This window comes from Leptodactylus fuscus, chromosome 7 (genome assembly GCF_031893055.1).
Source record: "Leptodactylus fuscus isolate aLepFus1 chromosome 7, aLepFus1.hap2, whole genome shotgun sequence".
NCBI lineage: Eukaryota > Metazoa > Chordata > Amphibia > Anura > Leptodactylidae > Leptodactylus > Leptodactylus fuscus.
This window is the reverse complement of record NC_134271.1, coordinates 40,500,250-40,522,659: the sequence shown is the minus strand read 5'-3', so window position 1 is coordinate 40,522,659 and position 22,410 is coordinate 40,500,250.

Here is a 22,410-nt window from a genome sequence, read left to right as displayed (position 1 = left end):
TGTGCCTGTTCTGTGTGCCTGTTCTGTGTGCCTGTTCTGTGTGCCTGTTCTGTGTGCCTGTTCTGTGTGTGATATAAATGAGGTAACTGCTGCAATGAATCCCCCCACAGATTTAGTGAAGAGGAGTACTTTTAACTACTTGCCTGACTGCAAAGGTTAGCATTTGGAGGAATATAAATCTATCTGGCCACAGCTAGTGGGGGGAGGGCAAAGCTGTCCTGCAGGGATATGAGCCAGACCCTGCCCTTACTACTATATGTTATCAGAGGTGCACCAGGTGAGACCACACATAACAATATTTAACATGTGGGGAGATAAGAATCCTAGACGCTAGGTGGTACACTATTTCTCTATCAAATAATGGCCTGTTGAGCATTCCCTGTCTTGTATACTAAACCCACTAGATATACATTTGAGAATGTTACAAACTTGTTTATTTTTTAAGTGCATAGATAGAAGATAAATATGTTACTAAAGAAGTAAAAGCAATGTTTTAGTTATGGGGACCCTACTTTAAGTACCCTTTTAAGCCCAGATCGGTGTTCCCCTTGCTTCCGGTGGGGAGTACCTATGACTCTAAAGGACATTATATGACACAAATCCAACACTTCTGAGGAGGTTCTGCCTTGTTTGTGATGGCAAGAGACTGTATATGGTTGAACTGGTGATATTTCAAGGGGCTCTATCAGCAAAATCATGCTGATAGAGCCCCACATATGCGTGCATAGCCTTTAAAAAGGCTATTCAGGCACCGTAAATGTTATATTACATTACCCCCCCCCCCCCCCCCCCCCGTTTTAAAATAACCTAAAAAAGAATGTGCTCTACTTACCAAACATGCACGCTGGGCGAACATTCAGTGTGTGTCTTCATCTTCTTCCCCGCCTCTTCTTCCTCCGGTCCCGTCTTCCTCCGGCGCTTGCTCGCGGACACTGATAAAAAAAAATAGCCTGGGCGCATGCGCAGTAGCCGTAGTAGAAGCCGCGTGCTACTGCGCATGCACCCAAGCTATTTTTTTTTTTATCAGTGTCCGCGAGCAAGCGCCGGAGGAGGACGGGACCCGAAGACATCGGAGGAAGAAGAGGCGGGGAAGAAGATGAAGACACACCCTGAATGCCCGCCCAGCGTGCATGTTTGGTAAGTAGAGCACATTCTTTTTTGGGGGGTAGTTTAATATAACATTTACGGTGCCTGAATAGCCTTTTTAAAGGCTATTCACGCATATGTGGGGCTCTAGCAGCATGATTTTGCTGATAGAGCCCCTTTAAAGGGAATGTGTCACCAGAAAATGTTTTGTAAGACAATTTATTCTGTTAAAAATATTTAAAAAATTTTTGAAATTTTGTATTTTGATTTTTAACCCCTTAGCGACCCTTGACGTAACTGTACGTCATGGGTCGCATGGGGATGTATGGAGCGAGCTCACACGCTGAGCTCGCTCCATACACGGCAGATGCCGGCTGTATAATACAGCCAGGACCTGCCAATAACAGCAGCGGTCGGTGCCCGAGCCGATCGCTGCTGTTAACCCTTTACACACTGCGGTCAAACGTGACCGCAGTGTGTAAACGGCGCCGGCGGCATGGGCGCCGCCATGTTTCGCCGATCGCCGCCCTCCTGAACGTCACAAGAGGGCGGTGATCGGTTGCTATGACAGCCGGAAGCCTATTGAAGGCTTCCAGGCTTGTCTCTGCACTAGATCTATTAGACGATGCCAGAGGCCAGAGGCATCGTCTAATAGAAGTGCTGCGATTTTGCTATTCACTGCAATACTGTAGTATTGCAGTGAATAGTATGAGCGATCAAACTCCCTAGGTTTCAAGGTACCTAAGGGGTCTGATCATAAATGTAACAGAAGAAAAAAAAAAGTTTTTAAAAGTATTAAAAAAATAAAAAAAATATAAGTTCAAATCACCCCCCTTTCCCTAGATCAGCTATAAAAGTAATTAAAGAACATTAAACATAAACATATTAGGTATCCCTGCGCTCCAAAATGCCCGAACTATTAGAATATTAAAACATTTATCCCGTACTGCGAACGGCGTAGCGGCAAAAAAAATAAAAACAGCCAAAAAGCGTTTTTTTCAACACTTTGCCTCCTATAAAAAATTGAATAAAAAGTGATCAAACCATCGGATCTTTCCCCAAATGGTATCAATAGAAACGTCATCTTGTCCCGCATAAAAAGACACCACAACCAGCTCCATACATGGAAATATGAAAAAGTTACAGGTGTTAGAACATGATGACACAAATTTTTTTTTCTATTTTGCAAAGTTTATCATTTTTTTTAAAAGTATCAAAAAATTTCAAATACTATATAAATTTGGTATCACCGCGTTTGTACTGACACGTAGAACACAGGTAACATGTCATTTGTACCAAACAGTGAATGCTGTAAAAATTAAACCCATAAGAAAATGGCGCAAGTGCATTTTTTCTCCAATTGCGCCTCATTCTGAATTTTTTTCCAGCTTCCCAGTACATTGCACAGCATATTGAATGGTGCCATTACAAAGTACAATTTGTCCCGCAAACAATAAGCTATCATGTGACTCTGTGAACTGAAAAATGAAAAAGTTATGGCTCTTGAAATGTGAGGAGGGAAAAACGAAAATGCGAAACCAAAAAATGGCATGGTCCTTAAGGGGTTAAAGATAAATACTAAATCCACAGGTAAAATAGAGCGAATTACGATGGAAGATAAGAGTAAAGATAACCGCCATAGTGACCTATCACTAATGACAATTGTTTTCATAGCTTTTCTACTCCCCTTCTCTGCACTGAACATACCTAAAACCCTGTCCCATAGATGTCACATCAGCTCCAGGCGGGGTGTAGTACGGTGTCAGTGAGAGAGGCGAGGGTTAATTTTAGAAAGTATTAGGAGTGTTAGATTAGGATAGATGTGGGAACATCAGTAGTTCAGTCTTTGAAAGATTCAGTTTCCGATAGAGGGAAGACATACTAAAGACAGCATTTTTTTCTTCCCCCTTTGGTGGACCTCCTGATATCGCGTGACCAATGAATAAGCTGCACAATACTATCCAACATTTCTGCTTGGCTCTTGTGCTGATGCACTGTCCCATACTATCCCACGTCAGTGCCCTCGTACTCTGTTTAATTGCCCAGTCAGTGCCCCACATTTCATATAATGGCTTGCACATGTAAATTAACTAACTCCACAGTGCTACAGCAGTCCCCATACAGTATAATGCCCCATAGTGGCCCCTCAATGTAGTGTAATGTCCCATAGCAGCTCCTTCAGGCAGCATCATGTCCTACCAGCAGCATTATGTGCAATAGTGGGCTCTCTAGTCAGTATAATATCCCCTACATTAATATGAAATAATTCCATATATTATAGGGATTTCCTAACAATTTTAGATTCAAACAAACCTGTTGACGCACAGCGTTTTCCTGTTCGCTTTTCACTGGTGTGGAATTGTATACTATACATTCTCCTAATAAATCTCGGTAACTACACTGAAGCCAGGAGGAGGCTCCCACCCCACTAGACAGTGCCGAGCCGAAGTATCACATCAGGCACCAAACTGCACAAATTGCTCGAGAACAAATTCCAACTATTCCAGAATAATAGAATTAACTGTTAATGGATTCTAAGAGCTGGAGTTAGTGACAGATGGTAACATGTCCTCTGTAAAGGAATGTATCAATTTTAGGTTAAACAAACGTGTTTGTACTTTTTCTAAAAATATAGATATTTGACATGAAAAACGAGTGGAAAAAAGTCTTAAAGTCCTCTAATTTTCACTTTGTCCACTAAACCTAATAATAATCTGACACTTGCCAATAGTGAATGAGTTTTCTTTGCAGAAGTCACCTCATTTATATCACTGACAAGACATACAGGATTACAATAGAAGGGCACACCTCTATAGATATTGTCCCTTACAATTGTATCTGACAGTGATGTCACAGCTTATCTACTCCATCTTCCTGCACAGAGTATGTTTAGAAAACTCTCCCATAGACCACCTGTGGCCAGGAGAATATGCAAAGTATATGACTAAAGTGCTGTTAACAGAAAAGAGAAGATCAGGGAAGATGGCAGCCCTCATACTAATGTACAGATCATGTGTAATGCCTTCTGTGCAATCGCAAGATAAAAATAAATGAGAAAAATAGGTTTATATTTCAATATCTGGGTTTTAATTTTAAAGTAAATTAAATAAATTATAGAACTTCTCTTTAAAGGGGCTCTATCACTGAGAAAAGTCATTTTGAACTAATCACATCCTTGCATAGCCTTTAGAAAGTCTATTCCACTCCTACCTTTAGTATGTAGATTGCCTCAGTGGTTTCTGAATAAGTCTGTTTTTATTCATATGTGAATGAGCTCCCAGCCAGCACAGGAAGTTCCCAGCAGCACTCGTCCCTGCTATTATCTCCTATGCGTGTGTGCAAACAGGAAGCTAAGTCATCAGCAGCAGCCTGTGCATAGGAAACCATAGTAAAGGGTGTGCACAATGCATGGTGCACCAGTCTAATTAGCATAGGATGTAGAGTCTTTTTTTAAATTTTTTTCCTATAAACTCTGCGTGTACCTATATAAAAGTACTAGCTTCTGCCCGCGACTTCATCTACAGGTTGTTGGCGTTGATGATCTGCCTATATTCAGTAAATTGCTGCTGTTGATGGTTTGCCTGTTTTGGTATTGTGGCATCTCTTAAGTTGTCCTGTTGCTGAACTTGTTTTTCACACCGTGCCTGTATTTGTTCCGGCATCTCAGCAGCTCGCTGGGACACCATATAATGAGCGTGTTGTTAGCGTTGATGATCTGCCTGCTCCGGCGTTTTGGCAGCTCTGAAGCTGGCTTTCCGCTGACCTTGTTCCTTGCACTGTGCCTGTGATTGTTCCGGCATCTCAGCACCTAGCTGGAACATCATATAAAGAGCGTGTTGTTGGTGTCGATGATCCATCTGCTGCAGTGTTTCGACAGCTGTTAAGCTGGCCTGCTGGTGAACTTATTCCTCGAGCTGTGCCTGTGATTGTTCCAGTATCTCAGCAGCTCACTGGGATGTCATATAATGAGCATGTCGATGATCCCCCCCCCCCCAGCTCCACTTGAGGAGAACTGTGACTTCTGGTTTCCTTCATAGCTCTTGTTGTTTGCGACAAGTTAGATTTTCTTTATCCTGACATGTTGAAAATTGGCAAACTGCCAATTTGGATTAAAGGTGTTTGCCCATGTCAGTTTGTCATCAGTGCCTGAAGCAGATCATATAATATGCAAATGCATGAACACAGAGGGTTAGTGTGTGTTTACACAAACAGATAACAGCCCTGGCTTTCTCAGAAGGTGAGATAAGAGCAGTGTAATATAGTATGTGAACATAAATTGATAACAGTCGTGAAGCCATGTTATTTACCTGGATAAAAAGTAGCTTATGTGTTAATCGAGGTTACAATCTATCTATGTGCTGAATTTAATTTAAATACGTTCAGCTGTTTTTGCGTGACTGAGGAACAAACATCCAAACACACAAACTTTCACATTTATAATATTAGTAGGATAGGATATATGTAGAAGTATAGGAGTGGGCACCTGTATACGTGTATGTAAATGTAAAAGCACTCGTAGGTGTAAACATTTGCCTCTTACATTTATAAGATGAGCTGCTGTGCATGTGAAAGTGGCGTTACATATATCTGTATGTAAAAGTGTAGCCAGATTTTTGGGCCTATTTACTACATTTATAACTTAAGGTAGAATGAAATGTATTGAAGTCACACTACAAAGTATATGTTGGCTTTATGCAATATTTTGGTGGATCCTTGATTTGTTTCTACAACATTACTAAATATATCTTCCAGCAGCAAAACTAATTGTGATTCTAGTGGTTTAACTAAGTGTCACAGGGAAATGATAAAACTGGAGATTTGATTAAATTACGGAAGATGTTAAAATAACTCTGTGGGGTCATTTCCCTAAAAAAAATAAAAAAAATGGTGGTTTGATCAAATCCCTGAACTGTTTTAGTGAAAAGATAAAATAACACAAGTCAGGACCCTTAACCCTAGCTTTGACTCTATTTTTGGCCCAGTTTAATTTGATCCCAGCAGTCAACCCTACCCCAATTGTTATTCTAGCCCCCAAACTTAAAGGGGTATTCCCACGTCGCATACTCGCCAGTCTTCGCTGCTGTAAAATATTCTTTCTTCTTGCTTTGTTGCATCATTGGTGGGCGGGGTTACATATGCAAAGCCAGCGGCAAGATGACGTCGCTTCTATGCCGCTGGCCCTGCGTGCGCGCTCCCGATGCAGCTAGGCATCGGACGTACAGCAAATAGATGGTGAGACCAGTCAGTTCCCCAGCCTTCACAATGCCAATACAGACCCGGCAACCGCTGTAATAGAAAGGCAGATGCCGGGGAGGGTTAGATGCCGGCACAAGTGCCTGCGTCATCGCTACGCTCCTGCCCTGCATGAAGCCAGCAGCGGCAGGAGCAATGCTGCTATTCCACTCCTCCGCCCCCCTCCGGAATAGCAGCATCGCTCCTGCCGCTGCTGGCTTCATGCAGGGCAGGAGTGTAGTAACTTTGGTTCTAATTCCCTATCTATACATTGTGTGAGATAATTTTAATACTTTAGAGTGGGGGGGCTGCAATCTTTATACAGCCGAAGGTCTCCGGTAGCCGTAATCCACCCCTAATGCAAATTATTCAGAGGTGCTGCTGGGAATAGTAAACTAGAGGAAATGTGAATAGAGCAGAATCGGGTCAAGAGGAATCCATGAAAGTGAAATATTTCCCAGTGTTATGACAATTGGTTAAGGCCTAGAGAACTCTGTGATAAGTGTGCTGGCAATTTTCTTGTATGTATCCGAAGTTTACCGCTATAGTTTCTCGGTCGCAGGCAGACATATGGCATGGTACAGCACATAACCTTTACAATGTTGTTCCTTTGCCAGTTAGAGGAAGCTTCACATGCCTAGCTGTGGAGGGATCCAAATACCATAAAGTGCCGCGCGCCTTTTTAATCTACTTTTCAATAAATACTGTGTGAAAATGCTGCTTCTGCTGCCCTGTGTGTGGGAACAGTGAAGTGGATACAATCCCTTTTAGGTTGAGGTCAGTTGACCTGACACATGACCTGTCCTTTTGGATGCTTCCCAGACTGCCAGATCCTCCCTCTGCCTGGCACCAGCTTATGTAGTGTGCCTGCTTTGGTGTTTGCTGCTATTACCACTGCCTTTGTCGTAAAGTTGGCACAGCTAATGGACTTAGCCCTTAAATATTAATGTTTAGTTTAATTTTGTCATTTTAAAAATTAATTAAAAACCAAACCTTAATATTCTTACCATGCTTGTGTTTGCTGTGCAGAGATTACATTCTGGTTAATCTCTTCCTTACACATTTCTTATGACAGTTTGAAAACCTGTATACACACATGCATATGTAATCCTTTCTTGCAATAAGTCACTGGGACGGTGTACACTGTGCTCATGTCACTGTCGGAGACGGTCACTCTGCAGTAAAACTTTGCCCCGCTCTGTGTTTCAGGGTCTGTCACTTTGTGGTTGAGTTTAGTCTTTAGATACGATACATCTGCTGCAAAACTGGTAGCCTGGGTCCATACAGCAAATTAAGAAGGTCACACAATGACTCTTGATAAATGGGAGCTTTTTTAGTAAGGAGATATTACTGCCAGGGCTTGTCTACTGAGATTCCAAGGCTGTGGGCTTGATGTTTTTGTTTATAAATAAAGTTTTATTGATTTTTCGAACACAGATAATGACATAAATACAGAAAAATGGATAAAAAAAATTCCAGCATGCCATGCATTCCAATACGTGATAAAATCAAATGTATAGCTTACTCATTTCAGGAAGAGACTCATAGCTTATTCATGCTTGAATACAAATGATGAAAAATCCAGTATATACACCACTACCGCTACAAACCACACCCAACACAATTGCATCAGTGGTTAACCCCATGTGTATCAAATCACAGAAACACAATAGCAATATAGGGTGTAAAAAAGAGAGAGCTTTTTGACGTTTTCCCTTTTTGAATACTGTATTGCTACTGTGTTTTTGTGATTTGATATATAGTGGTGTGTTTTTTTTTTTTGTTTTTTTTTTAAATAATATCATTGATTTCACATAACACATATTATAGACGTGTTCGACCCCGTAGCCGGTCTAGAGCGTGTACTAATTATATCTGTATAGTTATTTCATGTCTAACTTTCGACAATCTTGCCATTCATAATGTCCATTGTCATCTGGGGTGTGTATATGTACACTCAAGCTGGCTAACAATCACATAACCGTTCATGTGATTCTTCTGACTTCCATGGGGTGGAGTTCTCTCTCTTTGATCATGTGACCGGTCAGGTGATGATGGACTCTGGCCTTCTCATGTGGCTTTTTACCTGGGTATGGAACGTAACTTAAAGGGATTCTACCATTAAAACCTCTTTTTTATGTGGATAAGACGTTGGAATAGCCTTTAGAAAGGCTATTCGTCTCTTACCTTTAGATGTGATCTCCGCCACGCCGTTCCTTAGAAATACCGTTTTTTTTTTTTTGTTTTGTTTTTTTACTGGTATGCAAATTAGTTCTCTGGCAGTGATGGGGGCGGGCCGCAGTGCTGAAAATGCGATAGGGGCGTCCCCACTGCTGCTCGAGAACACGATCCTGCGATGCCTCTATCTTTGGCTGGATCCTCCCCTTCTCTGTCATCTTCCTCCTGCGTCACCTCCGACCCCTGCGCAGTTGGCTCTGCCAGTGAGACACTAGTAGAGCCAACTGCGCATGCCGGCCGGTGGCAATTTTTGGGAGGCCGCTCTTGCTCTTATAGTTAAATTCAATGGATCTGTATGAAGTCAATTGAACGCAACTTGTTCACACATTCACACATCTATTTGATTTTCTGGAACATGAATCCTTTGAAAAAATGATACGTCTTATTAGGTGTGTAACTAGCAAAAACTAGTTACCCCATAGCAAACTTTTGACTTGGGCCCCCTACTCCAAACACAGTAAAGTGTCCTCTTTCCTGGCCCCCACTCGGTATAATACCCCATTTACATACGTTATAGTATCCCACAGCGGCCCCTTCTCACAGTGTCCCATAGTGCACCCTAGTGCAAGTATTAGAAAATGTTTGGGTTCGTCAGAAACCAGAATTTTTGGGGTTCACCATCCACAAGCTATTATTATACTCTGGGGTCTCTTCAGATTGGAGGACCAGGGGGGTAATCAAATAGAAGCACCAGTCTTGCTCACCTCTCTGGCGCTCCAGCACGACTCCCTTCTGTCTTTGGCATTTCGGAGTGACGCACCATATGTGGGTTATGTTGGGGTTGTGATGCTGGCCTGACCCACGTGATATCTGTGAGGTCATTGAAGAGGCCCAAAGACAGCAGTGAGTTGCGTCAGGATCCAGGAGTAGTGAGTAACACTGTTTTATATGTTTGATTCCCTCCCCTGGGACTCCGATCAGTGGCGTAACTACCACCATAGCAGCGGTAGCAGCTGCCACAGGGCCCGGGACATTAGGGGCCCGGTGACAGCTGCTATCATTATTCTCGGAGGTCTTTTCGGACCCCTGAGTATAATGATCGGCTGAGACACAGGAGCTGCAGCTCTGGCTCCTGTCAGCGCTGCAGGACGCTCTCCCTCTCTCCCCCCTCCCTTTCTCTGCTGTCCTCTGCCCACCAATGAGAGGAGGAGGCGGGGCTTATCCCTGCCGAGCTCCTGCCGTCCTGCACTGAAGAGGAAGAAGGAAAATGAAACTAAAGCTACACAGGTACGTACTGGGGTTACTTATTAATATCAGGCATTTGGGGGGATTACTTGTGTTTTAGTAACTCCATGTGCCTCATATTAATAGCAGTTAACCCCATCATCTCCCTCACATTAACCCCTGTGTGCCTCACCATAAGAGTTACTGATATGTGAGACATATGGGGGTAATAGTAATGAAGATACTTTATTATTACCTCCATGTCTCTCACATATCAGTAACTCTTATGGTGAGGCACACAGGGGTTAATGTGAGGGAGATGATGGGGTTAAGTGCTATTAATATGAGGCACATGGAGTTACTAAATTGTAATGCACATGACCAGATTTTTTATCCACAATTTGTCCTGGTATAGCGGTCAGCGGGTGACGTGACAGTATTTAGTCCTGTAGGGGCCACTATTGGGTATAATACTGTGTGCAGGGGCCACTATTGGGTATAATACTGTGTGCAGGGGCCACTATGGAACATAATAGAGCGCGCAGGAATGCGTAGGAGGGACTCGGTCGAGATCTTCGGTGTCAGGGGGGCCCCATGTCAAAAGTTCGCCACGGGGCCCCGCCATTCCTAGTTACGCCACTGACTCCGATCATTATACTCTGGGGTCTGAAGAGACCCCAGAGGATAATAATAGCAGTTTCAGTTCAGATAAATTCAATCCAAACGAAACCACCATGTGAACCTTGCAAGGTTTGCCCAACAGATACCAAGTGCTGCAGCCCTACTTGCCGATCCCTGCTCCTGCCACAGCTGTCTCCGCTACCCCTTCAGCCCTCCAGGGGGCTCATGTGTTCTGTATCACTTCCCTATGAGTAGCATGTTGATGCTGTTCAACATCAGCGATGTGATATGGGTCACACGGAGCTCCCTGGAGGGCCAAAAGAGATGCGAAGGCAGCTGTGGCAGCAGTGGTCGGTCAGTAGGTAAAAGGGCCCCATGCCATCCATGTGTTGTCCTTTTTTCACAAAAGAACTTGGGCAATAGATGTCCTTGGTAAGTACAATTCAAACTACATCAAAACTGCTTTCTGAATATTTGTGCAGTTCTGAAAAGCCTTTTGATACAGTGTGTTACAGATGAAACCTATTCAATTGGCCATAGTGATGGGTAACTTTGCAGCAATGCTGGCTCTGTATAATGAATAGATGTTTACCCTCGGTGATCTGTAGGGGCATTGGGCCTGCAAGACATAGGTCGTACTTTTGAAGGAAGCCCAATAATTTATATGTATTCTGACAACTTGCATGGAGTTAAAATTTAGCAAGTTTGTGTCTTTTGCAAAGACTTTTGTGGTTAAGATCACACATGATTTCCTTAATACTGGGCTGTGAGTGTTTCGAGAAATCTCCTTGGATCACTATTCCACACTTGACCTATTCTCTGTGTTTGACACTCTACATTCCTCTCTATCACTACAGTTTATCTTCAGGTCCATGGTGCGGCATTGTCTTTTCCTATCTTCCTGGTTGTCAGTGTGCTTTGCTACTTTACATGTATCTCAGTCTACAATGTTACTGTTTGTTGGTTTATACTGTTTGCTGATTATGCCGCAACCCTTTTATGTTCCTATTGTAATTTCTAGCATCTGCCCACTTTCTGCCATTACACCTGCACCCACATACAGTACACTCGTGTAAGCGGCCACAAGAAAATGGCAGCACAGACATGTGTAGTCTGCTCTGCCCGATGCACGATGGCAGAGCCAACTGCGCATGTCTAGGACTTGGATCCTGAAGACACCATCGCTGGAAGAAGACATTGCAGAGGACGCGGTGGAGAGGCGTGCCAGAAGAAGATGAAGCAGTGCTGGAAAGTTTTCAAGCAGCACAGGGGACGCCCCCAGTGTTGCAAGAAAGCTCATTTGCATAGCAACAAAAACTGCTAATATCTACCGAACGGTGGCGCAGAGAAGACTTCTAAAGGTAGGAGAAGACTAGCCTTTCTTAAGGCTATTCCTACATGTTAGTAGTAAAATATGGGATTCTAATGATAGAATCCTTTTAAGGGAATTTGTGGCTCCCTGTTTTATTATTACCTTTGTCCTACTACATAGGGAAGTGACCTTTTTGTTATTTTTTCTACTGTTTGTCCCCCACATTTATAGTAAACACTGGGTGATGTAAAAGTGTTGTTTCCATATACAGTTTTAGCAGACTCTTGCCAGGCGAGTCCAGGAAAGACCAAATAATTGGAGAATGAAACCCATCAAAAGTTTGAGAACTTCTGACACCAGCCTACCTGGCGAATGTCTCTAATACTATACAATACATTGGCAAATTGTGGTCAAACTGCGGTATAAAAGGCGGACCACTGTGCCCTATTCATAAAAAACATATGTGATCTTGCTGTCCAAAGTAGAAAGAGTATGAAATTCTTACGATATTTGCAAAGTTGCTTGCAATTTTATTTTCTCCATAGGCAATTTTTTAAGATGTTAGAAGTTCTAAGCATTTCCAAAGACTGTTATTCGGCTGTTGATAATATATTTCATTAAAGGTCACAGTTAAAAGTGCCATTTCCCTGCTGGAGGTAATGGCAGCAAAACTACTTGTGTATTAGGATTATTACAAGTGAACTAAACTCTGCTTCCAGCCAAATATTTCTGCTTCTTGACTCAATCCACAAATTATATTTTTAGGTCAATGCTCTTATGTTTTTCAATAGTAAATTAGGATGGTTGTGTGTGTGTGTTCCTGGCCTTTAACTTAGGTTGGAGTCTTCATCTTTAATCTTTTCTCATAACCACTTTATTATTTTCACTAGTTAGAGAGTTCTGACTCCCACACCTCGTCTGTTCCTGCCCGAGACCAACCACATGACAGTCAAAAGCCTTATTAGCATATCGGGCACCAAGACTACCTGCACCAATTACTCTGTAACCGGCGGCTATAGAAAAAAATTCAGTTGTGCTGGACTCAGTATCTAATAATATTTGCTAAGAAGTGGGTTGAGGTAGTGAAAGGGCCACATTAAAGGGATTCTATCATTAAAAAAGTCTGGTTTTAAAATAAAAACACATTGGAATTAAACATGGTATTCAGTGTAACTTCACTCAGTGAACAGAGCAGATGCCCATATCCCATTCTGTCCTGTAAGAAAAATGTCAGAAAGTACTTATTGCATATAGCCTAGAAAACAGCCTAGTAACATATTCTGCTCCACGCAAGGTTGTGTTAAAACCCCACTCTGACCAAATACACTGCTCAAAAAATAAAGGAAACGCTCAAATAACACCTCCTCGATCTGAATGAATGAAATATTCTCATCGAATACTTTGTTCTGTACAAAGTTGAATGTGATGACATCAAAATCACACAAAAATAATCAATGGAAATCAAATTTATTAACCAATGGAGGCCTGGGTTTAGAGTCACCCCCAAAATTAAAGTGGAAAAACACACTACAGGCTGATCTAATTTTGATGTAATATCCTTAAAACGTCAAAATGAGGCTCAGTAGTGTGTGTGGCCTTCACGTGCCTATATGGCCTCTCTACAATGTCTGGGCATGCTCCTCATGAGGTTGCGGATGGTCTTCTGGGGGATCTTCTCCCAGACCTGGACTAAAGCATCTGCCAACCCGTATAAATGCACCTGCTCTGATAGTTTCAGGGTTCTGTTTAAAGCGCAGAGAGCATCATGAAGATCAAGGAACACACCAGGCAGGTCTGAGATACTGTTGTGGAGAAGTTTAAAGCCGGATTTGGATACAAAAATATTTCCCAAGCTTTAAACATCCCAAGGAGCACTGTGCAAGCAATCATATTGAAATGGAAGGAGTATCAGACCACTGCAAATCTACCAAGACCCAGCCGTCCCTCTAAACTTTCATCTCAAACAAGGTGAAGACTGATCAGAGATGCAGCCAAGAGGCCCATGATCACTCTGGAAGAACTGCAGAGATCTACAGCTGAGGTGGGAGAGTCTGTCCATAGGACAACAATCAGTCGTACACTGCACAAATCTGGCCTTTATGGAAGAGTGGAAAGAAGAAAGCCATGTCTGAAAGATATCCATAAAAAGTCTTGTTTAAAGTTTGCCACAAGCCACCTGGGTGACACACCAAACATGTGGATGAAGGTGCTCTGGTCAGATGAAACCAAAGTCCAACTTTTTGGCCACAATGCAAAATGATATGTTTGGCGTAAAAGCAACACAGCTCATAACCCTGAATACACCATCCTCACTGTCAAACATGGTGGGGGCAGCATTGTGGATCGTGGTTTGGGCCGGCTTTTCTTCAGCAGTGACAGGGAAGATGGTTAAAATTGATGGGAAGATGGATTGAGCCAAATACAGGACCATTCTGGAAGAAAACCTGTTGGAGTCTGCAAAAGACCTGAGACTGGGACACAGATTTATCTTCCAACAAGACAATGATCCAAAACATACAGCAAAATCTATAATGGAATGGTTCACAAATAAACGTATCCAGGTGTTAGAATGACCAAGTCACAGTCCAGACCTGAATCCAATCGAGAATCTGTGGAAAGAGCTGAAAACTGCTGTTCATAAACGCTCTCCATCCAACCTCACTGAGCTCAAGCTGTTCTGCAAGGAAGAATGGGCAAGAAGTTCAGTCTCTCGATGTGCAAAACTGATAGAGACATATCCCAAGCGACTTGCAGCTGTAATCGCAGCAAAAGGTCGCGCTACAAAGTATTAACGCAAGGGGCCGAATATTTTCACAAAGCACTATATAATGATTTGCTTATTCACCGGGTGCCTTGTTCACTTTATTCAGCCATGTGATCGGCAGACTGACCTGCCAACTGACCCACTAGCCTGAAGTCACTTTTCCTATGTAATTCTATGATCACTTGGATGTTACTTTCTTATAGACTTATACAGAAGTCAGGGACATCCAGCTAGTGTGTGAATCTGTAGGACAGTCCTCACAAAACCAGGGGGACTGTTTAGGCTGAATAAAGTGAATGACATGTCCAGTGAGCGAGTATCATTTACTACACATTAGTATGGCCTGTACTACAAGGCTATGACCTAATAAATTTGGCTACTTAAAGTAGGTGGTGCTTTAGAAGAGGAGGTGCATTAGATTTTTGCCGCTACTTATTTCTTGTATCTAGCTTTTATTTTCTGTATTCATTCTCTGAAAATCCTTTGACTTTCTTATCCTGCATTATCAACAGACAAGATAAACACTAAATCAGCCAGACGTCTGTGTAAATCTAATAAATCTTTGTTAATTTAGCATTGTTTTACCTCCATTGTTAAATGACCTTTACAGCAATCCTGTGACCTCTCCACTTACAATTGCAAGTCTTATTGCATAAAATGACACCTTTGATCCAGTCTGATGAAGTGCTAATGCAATCACAGGACAATACAAGAGGGAAGGGAGATGGCTGTCTATACACTATGGGGTTTTTCCACAAGGTTTAACTCATAAATCATAATGTTTAAGAATCTGTCATCCTTTCCTATATAGAAGAGGGAATGTGACATTTTCTTCTCCACCAATTTGCCAGCATGCAAATCATGTAATTAATGTTGTATAGTATTAATGAGCCATACAGATTCAGTATATTCTGTACAAGAATTCTGCTTCATCTGCACCAAGCTTAAAGGTTTCTATCATTTCGGTGCAGTGTTTGCACCATGTTTCTTTTTCATGTAACATTGACATAATGCTGTCCAAAACATGGCCATTTCCTATACTACCTTATGGCTGATAAGCCCAATGCATTTCAGCCCAACTGCAGCTTTGCTGTTTTCTTTGGTTTGTAGTGGACCTCTTGGACATGAGGACCATGTTGCAATCCATGCCAGCAGAGTGGACTGGCATTTAATGGGCCCTAGTTTTGACATGATTATGGCGATTAGTTACTGGATCATATGGTCTGGCAGTCAAGCAGCCAACCGAAGCTAGCAAAGGAGCAGACCTCTGGCTTGCATTTTTAAGTTGTGTTCTAGAGCTATGATATTGATGGTATCCTTTAGGACTGGTCATCAATATCAGATCAGTGGGGATCTTAAAGGGATTTCTACCATTAAAACACTTGTGAAGAGGACGTTCCTGAAGAAGATGGAGGCGTCGCTGGAGGGTTCTCTCGCAGCGTTGGGGATGCCCCTAGTGCTGTTTGAGCGCTGGGGCCCGCCCCCAGTGTTGCGAGAGAACTAATTTGCATACTGATGGAAACCGGGATTTCTACAGAACAGAGGCGTGGAGAAGACATCTAAATGTAAGAGAAGAATAGCCTTTCTTAAGGATATTCCTACATGGTGACAAGAGAAAAATGTGTTTTAATAGTAGAATCCCTTTAAACCAACCACCCCCACGATCAGCTGTTTGAAGAGTGCCACAACCACTTTAAACAGCTGATCAACAGGGTGTTAGGTATTGCCAATCCGATATTTATGACCTATCCAATATTCTTATTCTGGAACACTGCTTCGCTGATTCATTTGTGGAAAATGTATCGCTACTGTGCAGACATACAATAGCGTATGTACACGTATGTACTTTTTGCAGGTATTGCTGCACTTTCTTTTCCCATGTCCTCTAATTCCCTCAGCTGCGAGGCCAAGACCAGGAGGAGATGAATGGAGCGGCGGTCAATGCAACACTATGCCACTCCATTCAAAGACTACAGATGAATGAACTCTTCATAAATATAAACTAACAACCTGTTCTATAGGATTGAGTATTTATTTGATCATGTCATTGCAATTTTTTTTATTTACTTATTTTTACTCATTTTTCATTTTGTGTTTTTACCAGTATATGCACTTGAGAAAGGACTGTGTGTATATGCCCGAAACTCTTTTTTATTGCGTTGTGCCTTTCATAATAAGTAACAATACTTGTCCTCTCTGAGCAGATCGCGCCACCCTATTTCCTTTTAACAATTTTTTAGGCTTTATTTGTGAAACAGTATAATTTTTTCTTTATGCCAATTGGGTTACCAGAGCAGAGGACCTCTGCCCGCAGGACAGGTTAGTATATGCTGACAAATCTGTCCTATTGTACAAGAGCTTGTGACCTGTCATTAGAGGGCCAGCAGTATTTTTGAGTAGAAATATTTCACACGCGGTATTCGGCCAGAGATCTACTGTGCCGCAATATCACCAGGGAGCTGCAGTTACATTTCAGGACAAGAGTAAAGTTGCTTTCCTAGTTCGTTATTCTCCGATGCTTTCATTGTGATCTTCCTTTAAGCATTCACTTCCACTTAATACCTGCTCATATTTCCACAAGTCATCAGACAAATATCCATGCTTTACTCTGCCATGAAAGTCTATCAAAGGCCCGGACAGATTTCACACACTCGCCTGCAGACTGGAATTTTACAAGTCAATGGCCAATTTTTTTGCAAAATCAAACGAGCCAATTATTTTGGAATTCCTTTGAGCAGAGCTAATGAGGTGCGGAGCGCTTTAAGTGACTGTCCACACCTTCACACACAGATGTTAATCGAGGCGACAGCCACAATTAGCCGGCCATAATTCCTTTATGCAGCAATCTCTTAAATCCCTTTATCCTTTGTAATATGGTCAGGAGGTTGTGTAAGAAAGATAGCAGTCTGTAGAAGGGGTTAATTTCCTGTCAACATGGAAGTGGAAATAAGGTTAAAGGGATTTTCCAATAACAAGAAGTTTCTGATCGGTGACGATTTTGGCTGCTGGGACCCCACCAATCATGAAAACTGGATGCTCCATTCATTTCAATGGGAACTGCTGGAGATATTTATATTTAGATATTATAGATATTACATAGATAGAAATATTTTTATAACATGCATGGAATGCAAAAAAAAAAAAAAATGGTAGCGTTACTTATGAATCCCATTCATATTCCAATGTTCTCTGGGTGCCTGCTGGTCTCTACTTCTTCTAGCCATCCTGGCACCATTTTCATACATCCCAACTTTCAAAGGATAGAAAGAGGGACAGAATGTGTGATGTGCTAAGCACGCTGCAGCAAATTTAGCTCTGTCCAACTCTTTGACTCCACCCATTGTCATCCATTTTTCTTTGCCGCACCTCCCATGAGGCGACCTGAAGCGAGCGCTTCAGGTGGCGCTATGCCAGGGCCTCAGGGAGGGCGGCATTTTTGCTAACCTAAGCCAGTCCAGGACAAGCTGTCCTGGACTGGCTTAGCACGGAGCGGTGGTTTGGGGAGGCCACTGGAGCAGTGCTGCTCCAGCAGCCTCCCCTCACGCTCAGGCAGAGCGCAGGTAGTCTCCGGGCCTGCTCTCTGCTGACGAACTGCGCTAAGCCCCCTTTGAGTCGCCACGCCCCCTCTGCTAAGCCACAACCCCATTCCGCCCCCTCCCCCGGCAGGGGAGGGGGCGGCTTTCTGTACTTCGCCTCGGGCGGCGAAAGGAGCAGGTTCACCCCTGTAAAAAAATTGCGCCTCCAGACAGTAAAATCCTTCTACAGTAGAGGGGGACATTAAACTGAGCCAGCTGGAGGGGCAAATTAAACTGAGGGCAACTACAGGCAGACATGTGCCCCTCCAGCTACCCTCACAGTTTAATGTCCCCCCTCTGTCTGCCTCCAGTTTAATGTCCCCCCTCAGTCTACCTCCAGTTTAATGCCCCCTTTATCTGTCCTCAGATTAATGCCCCCTCCATATAACTCCAGTTTAATGTCCCCCTTCACCTGCCCCCCAGATTAATACCCCCTCCATCTGTCCCCACTTTAATGTCTCCATTAGAGATGAGCGAACAGTGTTCTATCGAACACATGTTCGATCGGATATCAGGCTGTTCGATGTTCGATTCGAATCGAACACATCACGTGGCAAACTCCAAAAAAATTTGATTCCCCTCCCACCTTCCCTGGTGCTTTTTTTGCACCAATAACAGCGCAGGGGAGGTGGGATAGGAACTACGACACCGGAGGCATCGAAAAAAATCGGAAAAAGTCATTGGCTGCCGAAATCAGGTGACCTCCATTTTAGACGAATAGTGGATTTCAAATCCGGGTCATATGAGAATGTGAACTTTGTGACTAAGAGACAGGGATAGCTGTACAGGCAGGGATAGCTAGGGATAACCTTTATTTAGGTAGGAATGTTATTAAAAATAACTTTTTGGGGCTCTATCGGGTGTGTAATTGTGATTTTTGTGACATAAACTTTTTCCCATAGGAATGCATTGGACAGCGCTGATTGGCCAGAGTACGGAATTTGACCAATCAGCGCTGGCTCTGCTGAAGGAGGCGGAGTCTAAGATCGCTCCACACCAGTCTCCATTCAGGTCCGACCTTAGACTCCGCCTCCTCCGGCAGAGCCAGCGCTGATTGGCCGAAGGCTGGCCAATGCATTCCTATGGGTATGCAGAAACTTAGCAGTGCTGAGCCAGTTCTTCTCAACTACACCGTGTGCCGGTCAGCCCATCAGATGTAGCAGAGCCGAGTGTGCATAAGGGTTCTAGTGCACCCTCGGCTCTGCTACATCTGATGTAGCAGAGCCGAGTGTGCACACTCGGCTCTGCTATTTCAGATGGGCTGACCGGCACACGGTGTAGTTGAGCAGAACTGGCTCAGCACTGCTAAGTCTCTGCATACCCATAGGAATGCATTGGCCAGCCTTCGGCCAATCAGCGCTGGCTCTGCCGGAGGAGGCGGAGTCTAAGGTCGGACCTGAATGGAGACTGGTGTGGAGCGATTGTAGACTCCGCCTCCTCCAGCAGAGCCAGCGCTGATTGGCCAGAGTACGGAATTCGACCAATCAGCGCTGTCCAATGCATTCCTATGGGGAAAAGTTAGCTTGTGAAAATCGCAAGCTGACAGGGATTTCCATGAAATAAAGTGACTTTTATGCCCCCAGACATGCTTCCCCTGCTGTCCCAGTGTCATTCCAGGGTGTTGGTATCATTTCCTGTGGTGTCATAGTGGACTTGGTGACCCTCCAGACATGGATTTGGGTTTCCCCCTTAACGAGTATATGTTCCCCATAGACTATAATGGGGTTCGAAACCCGTTCGAACACTCGAACAGTGAGCGGCTGTTCGAATCGAATTTCGAACCTCGAACATTTTAGTGTTCGCTCATCTCTAGTCTCCATCTGTCCCCAGTTTCATGTCACCCTCCATCTATCCGCCTAGTTTAATGTTCCTCTTCATTCCCCCCCGGTTTAATGTCCCTCCTTCATCTGCCACCAGTTTAACGTTTCCCCTCCATCTGCCCTGTTTTAATGTCCTCCCTTCGTCTGCCCCCAGTTTAACCCCTTCCCGACATGCGCCGTAATAGTACGGTGCATGTCGGGTCTGTAACTATGGCGACCGCCCGGGAGCCGGGCGGCCGCCATAGCCGCTGGGTGTCTACTGCTGTAAGCAGTAGACAACCGGCTTTAATGCCTCCGATCGGTCCCCGGACCGATCGGAGGCATTAACCCCTCCGGCGCTGCGATCAAAGGGGCCGGAGGCGCCATTTTTCCGGCGGCGCATGGGCGCCGCCATTTTGGCCGGGATCGCCAGCTCCTGGAGCATGCTCCAGGGCTGACGTCCCATTACCATGACAGCCGGGAGCCTTGTACAGGCTCCCAGGCTTGTCTGCAAATCCTCTCTTTTGCAGGCTGGTCTATGCAATGCATTGCAATGCATTAGCATTGTAATGCATTGCATTAGTGATCAGACCCCCTGGGGTTCAACACCCCTAGGGGGTCTAATAAATGCAAAAATTTTTTTTTTAAAAAAAGTTAAAAAAAAATATAAAAAAAATATAAAAAGAATTAAAAGTTCAAATCACCCCCCTTTCCCTAGAACACATATAAAAGTAGTTAAAAACTGTGAAACACATACATGTTAGGTATCCCCGCGTCCGAAATCGCCCGCTCTACAAATCTATAAAAATATTTTTCCTGTTTGGTAAACGCCGTAGCGGGAAAAATAGTCGAAAGTGCCAAACCGCCGTTTTTTCACTGTTTTGATTCTGATAAAAATTTGAATAAAAAGTGATCAAAGCAATAACATTTCCCGAAAATGGTAGAACTAAAAAGTACACCCGGCCCCGCAAAAAAAGACGCCCTATGCATCCCCGTACACTTACGTATAAAAAAGTTACGACCGTCGGAATATGGCGACTTTTAGAAAAAAAATTTTTTAACACAGTTTTGGAATTTTTTTTAGGGGTCAAAATGTAAATAAAACCATATAAATTTGGTATCCCTGGAACCGTACCGAAACACAGAATATAGGGGACATGTCATTTTGGCTGCACAGTGAACGCCGTAAAACCAAAGCCCGTAAGAAAGTCGCAGAAATGCATTTTTTCTTCAAATCCACCCCATTCTGAATTTTTTTCCTGCTTCCCAGTACATTATATAGAATAATTAATGGTAGCATCATGAAGAAAAATTTGTCCCGCAAAAATTAAGACCTCATATGGCTCTGGGAGCGGAGAAATAAAAAAGTTATGGGGGTTTTGAAGGAGGGGAGTCAAAAACGAAAAACGAAAATCAAAAAATGCCATCGGCGGGAAGGGGTTAATGTCCATCCCCATTCATCTGCCTACAGTTTAACACTTATACTCACCTCTCCTCACTACCCTGCCCCTGTGTGAAGTGTCTTCTACAACCCCATTAAAGACAGGTTCTTCTGGACTAGTTGTTTAGTGTCCAAATAGCTCTATTTTAATCCTGTCCATACACAGCAAGAAAACAAACCCTTTAGGTTATGGTCCCACCATGAATCGCTTTTTTCACAAAGTCCACAAAGTCCTCTATAGACTTTCTGCTTTTATTATGTCTATATGGAAATGTTTTTTTTTCTGCACAGTGGGGTGTGGGGATGGAATTAGTTGGAATCCCATCCACTCTGCGTTAATGTAAAATGCAGCATTTTTTACCGATGTGTTTCCACCGCTGCTATACGCTCTGTTTTCGCAATATGGGGCTATGGCCTTATACTTGTCGAGCCTCTGTAATCCTGCTACTGCTGCAGTTCTTCACTGAAGCCAAAGCCATATACCTCTGCTTCAGTGTGGCTCAGTGGTTAGTACTGCAGCCTTGCAGCGCTGGAGTCCTGGGTTCGAATATTGCCAAGGACAACATCTGCAAGGAGTTTGTATGTTCTCCCTGTGTTTGCATGGGTTTTCTCCGGGTACTCCACACACTAAAGACATACTGATAGGGAATTTAGATTGTGAGCCCTATATGGGACAGTGACTGTGAATGTCTGTAAAGTGCTTTGGAATATGATGGCGCTATATAAGTAAGCATAATAAATACATTTGCTGCACTTTGGTACATGTGCAGTAAACTCAAGGTGCACTTTCCCTGGTTCACTGAACTACGGTGCAGATGCCATGTTAAAAAGGGTCATGCTTCTAAAAAGAACCAAAAACCTATAAAAGCACCCTTACACTTCATACACTTATATGTGAATGAATCTTTACATTTGCAGATAGACACCAGTTTATTACATCTGCAATGTGCCAGCAGACATTTTTATGCCATTTAATTCTAATGTTACAGTGCTTAACCTTTAGTAGCTGAGTCGGAATTGTCCCACTCTCATGAGAGCTAATATGTGTGTTTGCAGAGGGTCCACAATGTGATGGCACACACTCCCTGTCAGTATGTCGCACCACCCTGTGAGATCATTTACCTAATTTACTCTCATATAGTAGATTAGCTTGTGCTGACCAATGACTGCTCCTTCTC